This window comes from Varroa destructor, unplaced genomic scaffold (assembly GCF_002443255.2).
Source record: "Varroa destructor unplaced genomic scaffold, Vdes_3.0 BEIS01000002.1, whole genome shotgun sequence".
NCBI classification, from domain to species: Eukaryota; Metazoa; Arthropoda; class Arachnida; order Mesostigmata; family Varroidae; genus Varroa; species Varroa destructor.
The window spans coordinates 4,864,511-4,880,396 of NW_019211455.1; the positions used below are offsets into that span (position 1 = coordinate 4,864,511).

The 15,886-nt window shown below is 38.7% G+C and overlaps 1 long non-coding RNA gene across 1 annotated transcript; it reads right to left on the bottom strand.

Annotated features, from left to right (window-relative positions):
• Window positions 1-10,869: 10,869 nt before the first annotated feature.
• Window positions 10,870-15,797, bottom strand: LOC111245763 (uncharacterized). The gene is made up of 3 exons (XR_002671460.2): window positions 15,624-15,797; window positions 12,336-12,386; window positions 10,870-11,950 (listed from the first exon to the last, which is right to left on the bottom strand). It is a non-coding gene; the product is annotated as an uncharacterized LOC111245763 (long non-coding RNA).
• Window positions 15,798-15,886: the final 89 nt, after the last annotated feature.

The following is a 15,886-nucleotide window of genomic DNA, read 5'->3' on the forward strand; positions in this document are numbered from 1 at the left end:
GTCGACTGACTACCAGGTGTTAGATTCGATCGCTTGCACTAGGGGAACCACAATCAAGCCACCTGTCGTTTAGCGTAGCATACATAATGGAAAAAGGGAAATTTAGGTGGCCTAAAAAGCCCTGAACTGTACGTATCGCTCAAGTGAAAAAGGAGAGAAACTTTATGTCGGCCTCTTGTGGTAAGGAGCGACTAAGAGGGGAACTAATAGCTGACGTTTGGCGAGTTAGGATTAGCTCTGCACAACATGCACATTTAACTATTTTGGTTGGTAACTACGCTTTCGTTACGGCCATGTCTTAATACAGTGATATGCACGCGAACATTTTCTCACTGATACTATAAGGCAATAGAAATTTATATGAAAAAGAAAAAATGCCTTATAGTATCTGCTATGGAAAGCGTTATAGTTAAAATATAATAAATAGTTCCCGTTGACTTTCAGTAAACTTAGTCCCATAGGGGGCGTTTTTTCAGCGGAGTTCCAGAATCTCTGTACAGCCTAAGACTTAAACCAAACCCCATGAGTAGTGATTAGCTCTCAGCATTTCCGGTTTCTAATTAGGAGTCGTCAACAACGTAAACAACGACACTGCTTGTAAAAAATATCTGTATACTCGATAATATACGGGTAAACCAGGTTTGTTCTAGTTCATGTACATGATACTGATAACTAGAATAAAGCAATATGTCTATCTATTGTTTGATGTACTATATTTTATTGAAGTTATTATTAGACCAATGCCTATTTCGGTCAGTTCTTTATATTCACACAGGCTGATATCTTTGTCTCGCGCCTTTTCTTTATAAGGTAGGACATCAATAATTATATCCCCGCTGAAAACATAGTTAAGCATGATTGATTTGCCTTCATTGACAATCAAAACTTTGCCCTTATTCCCCTCATGGTAGTTCTACCCACCTTGATCGCTTCTGCCTAGTAAAGTGATCTTTTTTATCGATATCCCTTGCGTACTTATAGATCGTACTAATAATAACAATCGGTCTATTTCGCTCAATACTCTATTCGACATTGTTCTATATCTATTTGCCTCTCAGAAGTCGCCTTTGCTGCTTATTGTTGGACATTTCATATATCTTACTGTATCTGTATTGCTAGATGCACGCCAACTGTATAAACCGGTAAGGTCGTGAATATTGATGAAGTGATTAACTCTATCGATAGCCCTCCATTATCTACTGTGAACTTGATGCTCCTTCGTTGTAGTAGTCCGGGTCAGTGTCACATATATAACCACCGACATCTACCGTAAACAGTAGAAGTCGGTATTTCGTGACATCGATCTGGCGACCCCCTCGAAACGATCGTACGAAAAGCAAATAAGGAACAAAAAAAAAAAAAAAAACTATCCGACAGATCTATTTATTGGAAACCATTTCTAGGTCACTTATGATACGTACGAAACGTAGCGTTTGAGCAAGCACTAAGCAAGCTGACAGGACATAGTCCAATAGATCAATGATAGATATGGACCGCTGTGCTGTGTGAACATTTTGAAATTACTCTTACTAGAATTAAAGGCCAATTCGACCGGATACGGATATGTAGTAGGCGAAGCGAAAAATCTGGTCCTCTAGAAAGCTAGTCATGTATCGGGTCTCTAGACGTACCGCTCAAGCAAATATATCTCCTGTGTTTCCACCGACAATGGCATATAGATTATATCCATATTGGGTTAACTGGTACCATAAAATGGAAGGAATGTTCAATTACAGGGAGCGAACATTTGATTATCTGGTATGAAAGCTAGGACAAAAATAGGAACGCTCTTATGAGACTAGTTTTCTAACGTTAAGTAGTAAACGTTTCGGCCTATTTCCTCAAATTACAAAGACCACTCAGCAGAGACCAGCTCCGGCCACATCTGTTAATTTTGTATATTCTTGTATCCGTTTCCTGTTCCAAAGGACTGTACTACCATACCTATTTCAAAACAGAATTGTTAAACAGATGAAATCCTGTGAGACTTATGACCGATCGACTAGATATAGATACATATCGTGGACTTGTATAAAAGGAGTATAACATAAATGAAACAGGTGCAAATTGACCTTTTGTTAATTATAGGTCATCTGCGCTAACGATATTGGAAAGCTACTGCCTCGTGTCTCAGGTGACCTTTATACGCTTGTTTTTTTTAACTCTTATTAGCAGCACTCACGTATGCTCATCAGAATAAGTACATTGGCTTGCAAATTACAAGTATTTGCGAATTTTAATAAAATTTTAATTTCGAAAATAATTTAATCAGCTCTTGAAGATATTTATTTGCATTTTATATACGATGCAATATGGTAATGTGAAGCTATTTACACGGGTTGTGCCTCACCGTACGGGTTGTCAAATGAAAAGTGGTTTTGATGGAAAATGCTGTTTTCTATTAATTTTTCGAAAACACCCATCGTCTGGCCACGTATTTCAATACATAACATCCGCACAGACTACCTAACAGAGTAAGTAATCTGCTTCCTTTTTATTTATCTATTTTATAAAACAGAGTCTTCTCTCATTTCCAGATGGCCTTAGGCTAGGTCAGCTGAAAATGAACGACAGAAATATTGTACTCTCCGGGGAACTAAAGCTCTTCCTTCTGGTCTCAGTGTTGATTAATTCCGTCTGAATTGTGGGCGACCAAGTTTCAAATTTACTGTCACCTTCCACTTTGAGAATTACAAAAATTTCAGGTTCGTAAATCTGTTACGCAGGATTATTGTAGTACTAGGAAGCAGGGTATGAGGTGCAATGCACGTGCAGGACATGCATCTAATTTACCCATAAATAGAGCGTGAAGCTTCGTAGGGTAATAAATCTTATTTTTTTTTTTCTTTTTTTGTTTATCACCTAACATCGATGTGATTTTGAGATCGGTTGATTTTGCTATGAATTGTAACTTGGCAAAACCCTCGCAACAAACAGAAATGACTGAACGTTAGCGGCTAGGCCGTCGTCTCAGATGGCTTCTTCAAATTGATCTACGTTTTGATTCTTTGTAAGGAAGAATAAGTTCTTTATTGACTATCTATCATTCTGCAAGTTCAACAAAGAATTGATTGTACCAATTTTGATCTCACCCAGAGCATTGCTGATTTACACGTAGCAGGTGATCGAGAACCCGCATTGTTCAATATTTGAGTTATAGTAACGAAAAAAAAAGCGACGCCATTACGGTCGCAAACTGGCTCTGATAAGGTGCATTATTATTACTACCAGCCATAACATAACAGAGGTCAAAATGTTACTTGGTGAACATAATGAAAGCCATCAATTCTAGGACGTCTTTTTATTACTTCATTTTTTTCAAATTATACAAACTATGTACATATATATATATATATATATATATATATATGGCGTATCACAATGGTGAAAACAGTACATTACAATGACCGACACGTACACGTTAGACTTAAAACTAGCAGAAAACGGGGCGCCACAGCGCCTAACTGGGCACCAGTTAAGCCGGGTCCGCATAGACGTGCGCTATGTAAGGATTGCTTGTGGTCCGCGAATCTCTACCGTTCTATTTTAAATTCTGCGCACTCTACTTATGCTGAATAAGAAGCTATTCGCGCTTCTAAAGGTGAACGCAAACGGTCCTGCACTGACAAAAACGGAATCATCCTGTTCGGATTCGCCCGATATTGATTAAAAGAGAATTCCTGAAATCAGCTGAACTCTGGTTTGTTAATGATCAATGTAAACCTTATGTAAAACAAATTATGGACGTCTTGTTCACCTGTCAAGCGATATCTATCTGCTGAGTGGTACGTTTTTTGATGCAGTTCCGGGCGTAGAGCTCGAAGCATCTATCCATATTACACACTCCTAGAAAAGAGTGATTATAGTAATAGCTAACTAACTGGCTGTTTGCTGGAACGGCTGATAAACCCTACCTTGCACGCTCTGCACGTTATTAAGCTTTAATACCTTAGAAATTATCGCACAGTCGATCCTTTATGCTGACAGCATCCATAGATTTCTATATATTCTATCTAACCCTTGATATTGTCGGGTGAAAATAGAACATGCGACGATCACTCAGTGAGGCTTCTGTTTAGAAACTTTAGGGCACTTTTATGAAAGCTAGCAGAACTAGCACGGGGAACAGGCAAAGAGTAAAGCTGGTTCCCTTCCACGTACTACCATGACCTGTCAAGATGAAGAACAGGGAAGAAGGTAAATGGTATTCAAAATCGAGCTGCAAAAAACCTGCTGATCCATCGAACTGTCCCAATTGTCGTTGTACTGCCTATGTGTAATGACTGTTTAACGAACAGAGTTGAGTCCTGCTTCTAATAATAGCGCTATTGTCTGATAATATAAGCTTACCATTTCACCACACTGATATCAACTAAATGAAAGTTCATAGTTGCGTTGCTATGAAAGACAAGACGAAGGGCATATGATGGAATAAGTGGCTTATGTATATTAAAATTGTAATAAAAATAGTAAAAACAAGTGGCAAACATGGATCTATCAGCTTGATTTTAGAGATAACTGGCGCTTTTCGAAGGATGCATCCGTCCCGGCTAATGTAGATATATAACTGGATATTACAAAACTTTTTTTTTTTCACACAAACACATAAATACGAATCTGCATAAAAAAAACCCAACAGGACACTATCGTAATATATGTTATGAGCTAAATCAAATATCGGAATTTGTTTCAACGCTTTTATGCCAGATGTGGCTACTGGAAAAAAACATTATTTCTTAAAAGTGATACTTGCACTGCATATCGATGTTCGCCTATTTCTACTTAATCTTCCCACATTAATGGGGCATCCGTGGGGTTTGTTTTTATGCAAATACCCTCACGGCATAAGCACGGTTAGTGAAGCTATGAAGTAGAGCCAACATTTTGAGACTATATTGTCCTAGGGCAGGAAACAATATGTAGCGTATCCAAAAAGGTGCTTTGCTTAGCTCACGCGTCCGCTTTTACGTGCATAATGCCAGACTGCCAGATCCTTTTAATTTGCCAACGCGAGCAGTTAGGAGCTCACTTCAATGAACTCCTCAAGTTTTAACCGCACTAGACTTGATCGTAAACAAACGACATGACGCCGACACGTATTCAGCATGACACGCTAGCCCAAATAGAATAAAACATAGAAGGGAACGCTATTCGTATATGGGTTAGACCATACGGGCGACAAGGTAACAAAACATATCTAAAAGCTGTGACCCGCGTCCACACGTCTGAGTTGAAAACCGGGTGCGATTGCCGATGACCTATTACTGATCTCTTTTATCTACTGAATGCTGGAATTAGCGTCTTTGATTTAGCAGAATCTGTAAAATGCTGTTAGTTGTATAAATGATTGTTACTTAGCTGCTTATACGCACGTCCGTAGATCTCCCCTTACAAAAATATCATTGCCCCGCATTTTTTATAACATCGAATTGAGTAAATTCTATAGAAGCTGTACAAGTCCGTATTCTGGTCTGCCCTACCATATCAGCGTGAACACTAAATTATATACTGAGCACATTGTAAAAAAAAATAATAACCAAAAGCTCATGTGCACATAAAACGTACCTGAACAAGGGAATAGGTCCTAAGCACTATATGCAGAATATGATAGGTATTTTCCTTTTCACAAGGCAGCACTAAGCTGTTATACTGAACCGGCCGTGAAGACGCGAGAAAATCGTGCCGTCAATATGTAGTCGTAGAGCAATAAAGTTCGTATCTTGCATCAAAAGCATAAGCGTCGACGTCACGAAATTGGCTATTGAAAGGGTTGGACATGATTAAACTTATGTCTTTTTTGCAATTTTTCAAAAAACGTCTTAGGGCATTTTGATCTATCAAAACGAAATGTAGTATTTAACCCATTGTTGGCAAATTGACGGAAAATAGAGCTCTTTAGGCACGCCAAGACCTTCGGGGGTTCATTGGCAGATATCATTAGTAATGGCTATAGACGAATAGGTCTCATACGTAAAAGCAGTATCAACGTCTTGTCGCTTCTACAACCGAATTTCAATCGCGTCAATTGAGATGCTAGACAATGTATTCTCTAATACGCCAGCTGCGTTACATAAACCGTGTCATAGTGTCACGAAACATCAACCTTAGTCCGCGGATTGTTGTGATTACGTCGTATAGAACCTGCGAAGGCCAGCTTACTTCGAAGCTGTAATTCCATAATAACGAAAATCTCTGTGACATAAATGAAACCGCTGTGGTGACCTGGCGTCAGTTGGGCCGAACTTACTTCAATGCTCTTGCGTAGTTACTAACAAACAGCAAAACGTAATTATTGATTATATCAACGATATGAAGCCCTGCTTTTTCCATGGTTAGCAATTAATGAGAGGACACTGTCAGAATATATATACACATTACCTTTTTAGATTCTGATTACCTGTATAATGAGTTCTTCCATAGGCCATATATGATAATAAGCTACACCTGTTTTAGTAGTTAAGGATACTTGCTTTCCTTTTCAAAATCATGGGATTTAAGCGTTGTAGCTTGAGAGTGGTTTATAATTACCTGCTGAGGGACGCTGATCGGTCATATTGATAAGTTCACTATATCGGCTATGCAAATCGGCGCTTCGTTTCAGGGTATAGGCCTTAAACACCTGAGGCCGCTAAAGCTCCGCACACAACTATATGAGGCATGACCTGTGACCAGAGAACCTACTTTGTTCTGATGAGTAATGTGCCCGAACTTTATCAGCTTCTAGCGATGTGCTGTATACGAAAAATTAACGCAATGCCGAAACATCCCGAAGGGAGTCGTGCGAGATCATGCAGCTTGCAGTGAAGGCTCGTAAAGGCGTTTTTACACCCGCTCGAGCCGGATAGTGTCGAAATTTCCTAGTGTAATCATTTGACGGCGCTCATAATATAACTCAAACTACCATATTTAAAAAAGGATTTCGGTGGAGTTCTTAATTTAACTTCGATCAGAATCGAGTAGCGTTGGCATTTCGGCTAAAATAGGGTTAGCTTGCTTCCTATAGCCCACATCACGGATTCTCTTGCCTAAAACCACTTGCAATAAACACATATATTTCACATGTTTAAATTAGTAGCAAAAATACTTCTCTTTGCCGATTGACAGCAAACTTACCAATTTAAACTTTAAGACTTACTAACGTTTACAACGTCAGCCTGTTGTTGAGTCGTATATGTTTGCACTGTGGGCCAGTTGAATCCAAGGATTAGATTAAACATAGCAAAAAATTTAAAATAACGAAAATTATTTTTGTGTGCTTTTTATACATACAAATTTGCAACTGCAAGAGTTTCCATTAAGAACTGTATGTAAATTTGATTTTGAAAAATCTTGTAGTTACGATACTGTAAGTGGCGTAAACCAATATGTACCGTACATTAGGACCATTGTAAACACTGAAGCTTAAATAATCTATTATGTGTCCCAACAGTTCTATTTTTATCTAATTGAATAATGACAGAATACCTTCGAAAAATCTAACCTGTGGGTGAGCGTTGACATACCAAACGTAGCATTATTTTCTATTGCTAATTCATCTGCTTCCCTCCGCCATTGGAAAATCTCGTCTTAGGTACGAACATGTACTCAGTGGGTAGAGGGTGAAGGGGGGGGGGGGGGAGTGGAAAGGCTAACTGACTGCCCGTCAGATCGCCTACTTGTCAGTGTTACCGATCAGCCAAGACTATTCTGACTTGCGGTGTCTTTCGCAGCCTTTTTGCTGGACACTCAGCTGGATTGGGTTAGAATGGCGCCTACATGTCGGATAGGCAATTTACCGGATTAAATGAGTTCGTTGTTGGTTGACCGGTGTGGGTCGAACCTGGCCAGGTTGATACAAAGCTTGCTTGCGCGTCCAACGATCCGTTCATCCTTACCATTGCTCGTCTAAATTGCTTTAGGTTGCTCGAATCGTCATGGCTTCGGCTTGACTATGGCATTTTATCCATGGAGTTTTTCCGTCTCCTAATTAACTAGCTAGCGTCCATGAGCGATATCGTTTGTGTGTGTGTGTACGCGGTTAGTTATATTCGTCCGCACTTTTATGGGGCCGGTTGTGCGACAGATATATCGATGTGGACGATTATGAATGTGGGTTATCCCCAACGTAAGCCTCCATCCTGGCACCCCTGAGTATCGAGGTTAGTTGAGCAGAGAGTCGCCGATATGGTGGGCAGGCAGATTGAGCTTTTTCAACTGAAGTGCCCGGTTACCTGTCACCTTCATACGATACGTGGAGTGCACGCTGAATACGTGAAATAGTGCATTTTAAAAACTACCTTGAAATTATTGACTTGACTGGCAGTCTTATGAAAAGAGAGTAATACTGGACCATGTCTTTAACAAGCCCCTGAAGCCAGTGTTCTACTTGAAAGAAAGGCATGACACATTGATGATGTAGGTCCAGAATTTACTTACCTCCAAGATGAAAAACTTTGTTTGTGAGACTAGCAAGATCACCGTCACGCATGATCTTACCGTATTCCGCTAAATTCGATTTTTCTGCACACGAGATAACATATATCCTGAGATTAATAAGTTTTTGACGTCATACCTACGAACAAATCTACAAACCTTTGTCCCCTTAGCGCGTGCGAATCGCAATTTTAACCAGTCACATACACATTTTCGATAAGGGCCCAGTCATCTACAGTAAATTTATGGAAAAAGAAAATAAAAAATATGTCCAGCCCGTGTACTTAACCCAAGATGAAAATCGTTAGTAAGTGGCTAGTTGTTGTTTGCTGTTGCTGCTATTACGAAGTTAATTTACTTTGCTTTGTATCGACCTGCAGACTAGAAATTGCTAATTAATATGGTATTAGGTTGTTGGAGAGTCAAGCCATTAAGGTCTTGAAATTGGCGTTCAGAAAAGGCTCGGGGCTAGAGCGATATTTTACGATACGGGTTGACGACAGCTTTCCAATATAGCGAGACATACCAACAAGCAAAAATTGACAAAAAAAAACTCAGTTTTTATAGGTAGGTGCGCAGTTGCCGTTGTCTATGTACTCGGCTGTCCCATATGGCTCGATATGAGTAACTGTTTTACGTTTTCTAATCCTTTGTGTATTTTATGTATATCATGAGATTTATAATATGCTCTAGCACTTTCAGCAACTTCGATTTAAATGTAAATGAGGCTTGGCCCTAGGATTTTGAAGTGTCGATTTAACTATGTATATATATATATATATATATGCCATAGGTTAGTCAGAATAAATATAGGTAGTGGAAACAAATGACCCAACCTATCTTCCTATGGCCGTATCAAGAGCTTTTTCCAACGATCTTCCACAAATGCGAAGCATTTGAAGATTCCTTAGTTTAAAACTGTTTCATTATTCGTCAGTTTCATTGGCGTTTCCGTGTTCTTCTATTCAAAAAAGGTACTTTTTGATGAGAGCAAGTGGCCGGTGCAATGAAGATCCGATCCTTTTCACGATACTACTTGCCATTCACTACTGACAACTAAAGCCTAGGAGGAGCAATTGAACAGTAAAATTATCTATTCTGACGTTTATCCAATTTACTTTCAAGTTTTAGCACTAAAACGTATATTTCACAGTTAGTTATATACGCTTTATTCCTATAACAAGTATACCTTCTTCAGTGAAGTACTTCCCGGATTTCGGCGATTAGTCGATAATTTTTAGTCAAAAAAAGTCTAAACACACATCAGAATAATGGAATAATTATATGAGCTTTATGATTTACGTATATGGTCATTTAAAGATCACATTCAACCTCTGCTAATCGACGGCTCTTCTTCGGCACGAGATTCTTCCCCTAGAGCTATACCGAAAACTGCTCGGCGAAGGATACTTTCTTCTGAATGGCGTTCATTAAAGTATTCGTTTTATCTATAGCTTAAGTCTTTGTATAAGGAAGACTTTTTGTAGCCAATTGACGAAACCAAGCTGAAGTGCAGTTTATTAATGAAGTTATTTAGTACGGCCAATCTTACTTCATCAAAGTAACCCACCATATGAAAGTGAGTCGTCGAATAAAACCGTCAATAAATTGTGCTGCAAGTTGAGAGACTTGGCAAAAATCGCCAGTAATAAATTGTTTGTTAATAAAAAAAAAAAAACCTAAATTGTTCTCATACCGAGCTAAAAACAAGCGTGGACCTTGCATTTACTTCACTTACTTAAGTCAGGTTGTATTTTGGAAATTTCGATAAATCCATCTGTAATTAGGCTCAAATGCGGTGGCCTTACCGGCTGATTCGTGCCGCGCTCGTTGGCTGACATAAGAACAGGATACAACATGCGCCTACTGAAATCCTAAACAAACTATTTTTCCAGCGTCTTCCGAATACGTATTGCTCCTTCTGGCGAAGTCCGCCTGCAGGGCTCTTATTATTTCCGACTACCGCAATGAGTAGCATCGTTGAAACGGGCGTTTTATTAGGTGCTTTTTAGCGCTTCATTGTTGATCCTTAAATGGTCCTCTAAGTCTAACTGAGATGAACCTAGGGAACTCCGCATGTAAGGCAGAAGGCCAACAGTAAGGCCGCCTCCCAGGTGCAGGCTGATATTTCAGAAAAAAACTTATGCGCAGAAACGTGTTCGACGCACACAATGAAGCAACGAAGATGCGCTTTAAAAATATTAAAGCAGTCGACAAGGGAGTTACGTTGCTTAGTATAACAATATGCGGACCATCGGCAAGACGTCGGTACGTACGTTGCGTTTCAGTAGTCAGTATTAGTGGACTCGTCAATACGTTATACACCGTTTGCTCATATTTTAGCGTTGTTTAATGGTGACCAGTCCAATTGCTTTTTTTGCGCTCATCTTGCAAGGACCTCATCATGTTAATCTTAAACTGCGGAAGACGTTTTCGTATATACTGTCATATCTGAAAGCAAAAGAAATCTTTTGTATATCCATTTTATGTATGCGCAACTTTTATGTGTTCAGCACGCAAACCGTGCAGATGATATCTCATCTTTATTTGTTTGTAAATTTACAAAGACCTTCGCTACTATAGAGTCGTGCCTGATGTATTGTGCGATCGAATGAAGTTTAATGAAATCCGATAATAATAATAATTATTATATTTCTCGACAACGTCTTTCAAAAACTTTTCGCCCATCTAAATGGTTATTATAAAAAACATTGCAATTATCTTATGAATATATGTATTAAAATGAAAAATGGTATAAAATAGTTAAGTAAACACTTCATTTACAGTTCAACAAGCATTTCCACAGACTTTTCAATAATAGCAGTATCAAAAACAGTAATGTTTTTTTTTCTTTGTTTATAAGTTAATATTTTCACATCCCATTTATTTATATTCGTCTCATTTGAAAACGATCAAATTAGAGGTGTTGTTTTGTAGCCTTCAATATGAACTATAGTATAACAGAAGAGTTTGAACAGAAACGGAAATCTTTGCAATACATTGCAGAAATCGATACGCTCATTCTTCAGGGGAGGTTTTTTGCAGCCTAGCAGTTCAGGTTCTTCTAATCTATTCTAGATTACTTAGCTATGTTGGCAAGTATCCTTTGCGAACTTCCTATGGCCTTTTCATTTAACCAGCTTCTGCTATACCTATCTATTTTCTATGTGGCGTAATATATTAGTTTCCGGTGGTGAAGTCTGTCCAACAATGGAATCTGCTTTCGATACATATACTTATTGTCGACGGAAAGTTAACTTAATCTACCCACGTCGTTGACTAGTTGGCCTGGCTGACTCTAGCTATGAACGTGGGTGAGGCGTCATTAAACGTCGATCTGATCTTCTTACGTATCAGGGACAGAAAAAACACGTAAATCTAAAGACAAAGGCCGATGACCGATTTGCTCTACCCACGCGTTGGAAACAGGATTAGCTATTCGGCTGAGTGTCGACTCCGATCTAGTGAGACCGCAATCCCGCTTGTTTAGCCTGTACTGCACTCGGACGTTTTGCATATAAGCCTGTTGCAGGCCCGCCTGTAGTTAGATTGCAACAGTTCAAAATGAAGATCCAAAGAAGAATATTGCCGGTGGACAGGTATATGCATGTGGAACACTACGGGTAGTAAGTGTAGCTATAATGCTGCACATTAAGGTGTTAGAAATATACTAAAACTGAAAAATCAGAGTTTGTACAATGTTCATTTTTTGAGTCATATCCTGTGACTCATGCATCATGCATGTGCCCCGCTGCTCGGACAGGGGCAAAATGTAAGTAGTAGAAACAGATTGAAAGCTAATTCTAGGAAGTATTTCGATATGTAATAATTAACAAACGCTTACGCTAAGCCCGATTCCCAAAAAGCAGTTAAATATATACAAGCGAAATTATAATTTATTTTCGTGCACAAAGTTAACTTACTTCTTATCTCACATGTGGATGCAAGCACTCGATCACTGCTCGAAACTGGAACTGGTACCGAGAACAGTGCAGGAGTTCATTTGTTAGAGATAATAACAGGCAACATTTACATAGATTTATTACCTCTTTTCATTTCTTCGATTCAAAATATTGTTGCAGTACTATAATGATGCTGACTTTTATCGGAACCGCGTGCACAATAGGTCCTACAGGGCTAATACAAATAATAGAGAACTTTTATGATCCTAATGTTTCTATTTTTGCCCACACCTCTCATGATCTAGAGCTGTACACTCTTCAAAAATAGGTATTGGTATCTTTAGCAAAAGTGGACGTTGAAAGGGTGGGCCGAACCAGTTTTTTAATTCTTTCGAAACACACAATATTCCGTCAAGATTCCGTCTGAACTACATAGCAATATGAAACTAAGCTAACATGCCTATATGTTGAAACCTGTCATCGGTTCCATGTAGCCCCACAAGGTTTACTACAGGCATCTCTCGGTTTGCAATAGTCGTATGAAACATAGGATAACCATCGGATCATGGAATTGTCAAGGACGCTAAGTTTACAGTGCATCAAATCTTGTCAACGAAGGCCCCATCAGGTGCTAAGTAAAAAGAATTTCCAAATAATAACTATTGTCCTAGGCAGGCAAACCGACACATAGACAAGCCATCATTTTGCGTTGCAACACAAAACTGTGATTATCTTTATTATTTCCCATCTGCTCGAATTGGCTATCGCCGTCCTAACTAGTTATTTCTTTTTGTTTTTTACAATTAATTTTTTACCACTGATTTTCCGTAGAAGATCAGATGTTCTCGTTACTTCGTTAAGTACCAGAGCAGAAGTTGTTACGTCAACGTATAGAAATCTAACGCATTATAGTACCATGCTATACTAGAACTGTTTGCGATCGACCAGACGGTCGGACTATTCATCAACTGAAATCGGCTAACACTATTATATACACTTTATATACTGTTTTTTATTTCAACAGATGTGTGTCGCAATTTATTGTATGTAGGTGATTTGGTTAGTATTATGAGTGAGTGAATCAAACGGCGGGCCTACATAAATGATCTAGGTCTTGATTTAGGAGAATTGATTTATTTCACATCTATTATGTAACGTAATATCATGATCAATTATTTGTGAATCTAATTATATAGTAAATAAGATACGTTAAGAAATTTTAAGAGAAATTCGTGGCATTGTATGGTCAATGATATACTTTTTTTTCCTGCTGAAGCCCTAATCAAGGTAGAAGGACCATTATAGATCCGCCCTTGGACGACAACGATTCAGTTCGGAGCCAACACCGCCCGTAGCCATTTTTCTGCGTTGTGCTGTCCTGGAGCCTGCCTCCAAGCGTATACAGATTCGTGACGCACTACGTCAACTTGGAATGATTTAAGAATTACGGAGGAGGCTCTTTCACCGCGTACTCGATAGTAATCGATCTTTACTTAACTTCCAAAAACGATAACCTGTTGTTCGCTAGGGCACAAGTTTGTTATTTTATAAATTGGCTTTCGTTCGGCAGTAGTGAACCAAGCCATTACGGCGTACGCCTTGCCAAAACGTTTTCCGATTTAGGTAACGTACCGTGAACACATGCGTGATGTCACGATCTCATGAAATTTATAATGAATGGACGGTATTATCATCGTTATTATTATTGGCGGTGTTGAGTTCATTCTTTTGTTTCCAATGATCATTTCACGTTCTCCTCAGAGAATGCTTGCTGCTCAGTTGTGTATTTACTAAAATGGCGGTAAAATGAGGTGAGAATGAGGCTGTGATCTTCAATTCGTTTCTCTTCCTCAATGAAACGATTTGTTATTTTCCCCTAACCTGTTCCGAGATCGGTGCTTTGTAGAACAATTTGCTAAAGTATACTAGCAGAGCCAGCATGCAAGCGTGCATAACGCCTCTACATGTACGTACACGCTGCGAAACACATGTTTCATGGTAGAAAACCTGCTGACAACACGTGCTAACAAACATTTTAGCGGCGTGTAAGAACATTAGAGGCAGAGGCTCAAATATGACAAATAATATAAGCATTGTATGATGGGAATATGCGTTTGCGGGTGTAGGATGGGAGTATCAAAAAATAAATAGACTGGTCAATTGAAAGGAAACTATATCTACCATATTGTACTTCTTTGTTTTCGACCGATCTACGATTTGCACTTCTAGATAAGCGTTTGTTAAGTTGATCCATCTTGTTTCTGCAAAGGCAGAAACATGGACGGTATGCCGCCAATAGTCAAGCCACTTACCTTAAATTGCATAGTATGTCGCAATAAATATATATATATATAATTATCCGAGACCATTTTAAACAATTACATATATGATATGTAATCATACACGAACATGTGTATATATATATGTATACCGACCAGCTTAAATAGAGTTTTTTTGGGATTTTTCTTATAATTTAACTTGGGTTGACGAAAAATTATACTGATGAAATATTTCAAAAAAATATATATATATTTATGAGCTAAAAATAGATCTAAAAGGTAAAAAAAAGATCTTGCTGTAACCAAGCTGACGCAAAAAGTTCTGTTACAAGGGTTAAGACTCTATGAAGCATTTAAACTTGAAAGTTTAATTCTACAGGAAGTACTTAAATTTACCGAATGATTAGCTTTAATAGTCTATTAATTAGGGCTAATTGAAAAAAAGAATTACGGAATAATTGAATTAGGAACCAAGACTCGCTGGTTCAAGCCCTGACGAGATACACCATATGACAACTAATGAAGATACAGGCAACGTACCATAACCAGAACGGGCTGTAGCAGTCAGTATTAGTGTCATAGCATAATGGAACAAAGATCATCAACATATAAGAATCGGAAAATCATCGCTAAGTAACAATCCGTAGTAACGCTATGACCTAATAGTATAGTTGAACCTAATAGAGTTCAGGTTCAGGTAGGAGCGAGTTAAAAAATATGTGTTAGGTAACTTTCTTTGAACACTGTAGACATGTAAAATTACGAAACTGATAGAATTTCGGTCGTGGCAGTGATTCGCGATTGATGTTGCCCTCTGAACTGTCGTTTGCCACCGTTTTGTACAGGTTTGGCTGGCTAAATCGCTGCTCTCTGAAATGCGTCTGCAAACTGAATACAATTATTTCAACTTTTCCTAAACTTTAACTTCGGTTCCGTTAGATATAAAAGTAGGCGTTCTTTCCTCCTGTCGCAGAAACTACATTTTTATAATTTAAAAACAAAATCAGATCAACTCCATAATGTAACTTACTTTCATAGAGAGTATTCATTGTCACACATGCAGTTACTAGCGATAGCTAATACCCAAGGCAAAAATGCACAGAGTTCTAATTTGAGGATGCTCACGATTTTCTTCTAGCGGTTCTATGCGTATTCAAGCTAGGCTGCCTTCTCTGCAAATCAGTACGCCATTGTCTACATTGTGCCATGCGCCGCGTCACCTCCATCGCCGCCACTAGCAGGCTTTTATGACCCTTCACCTAGCGATACTATGAGCGTGGCCGGTCTGTAGAT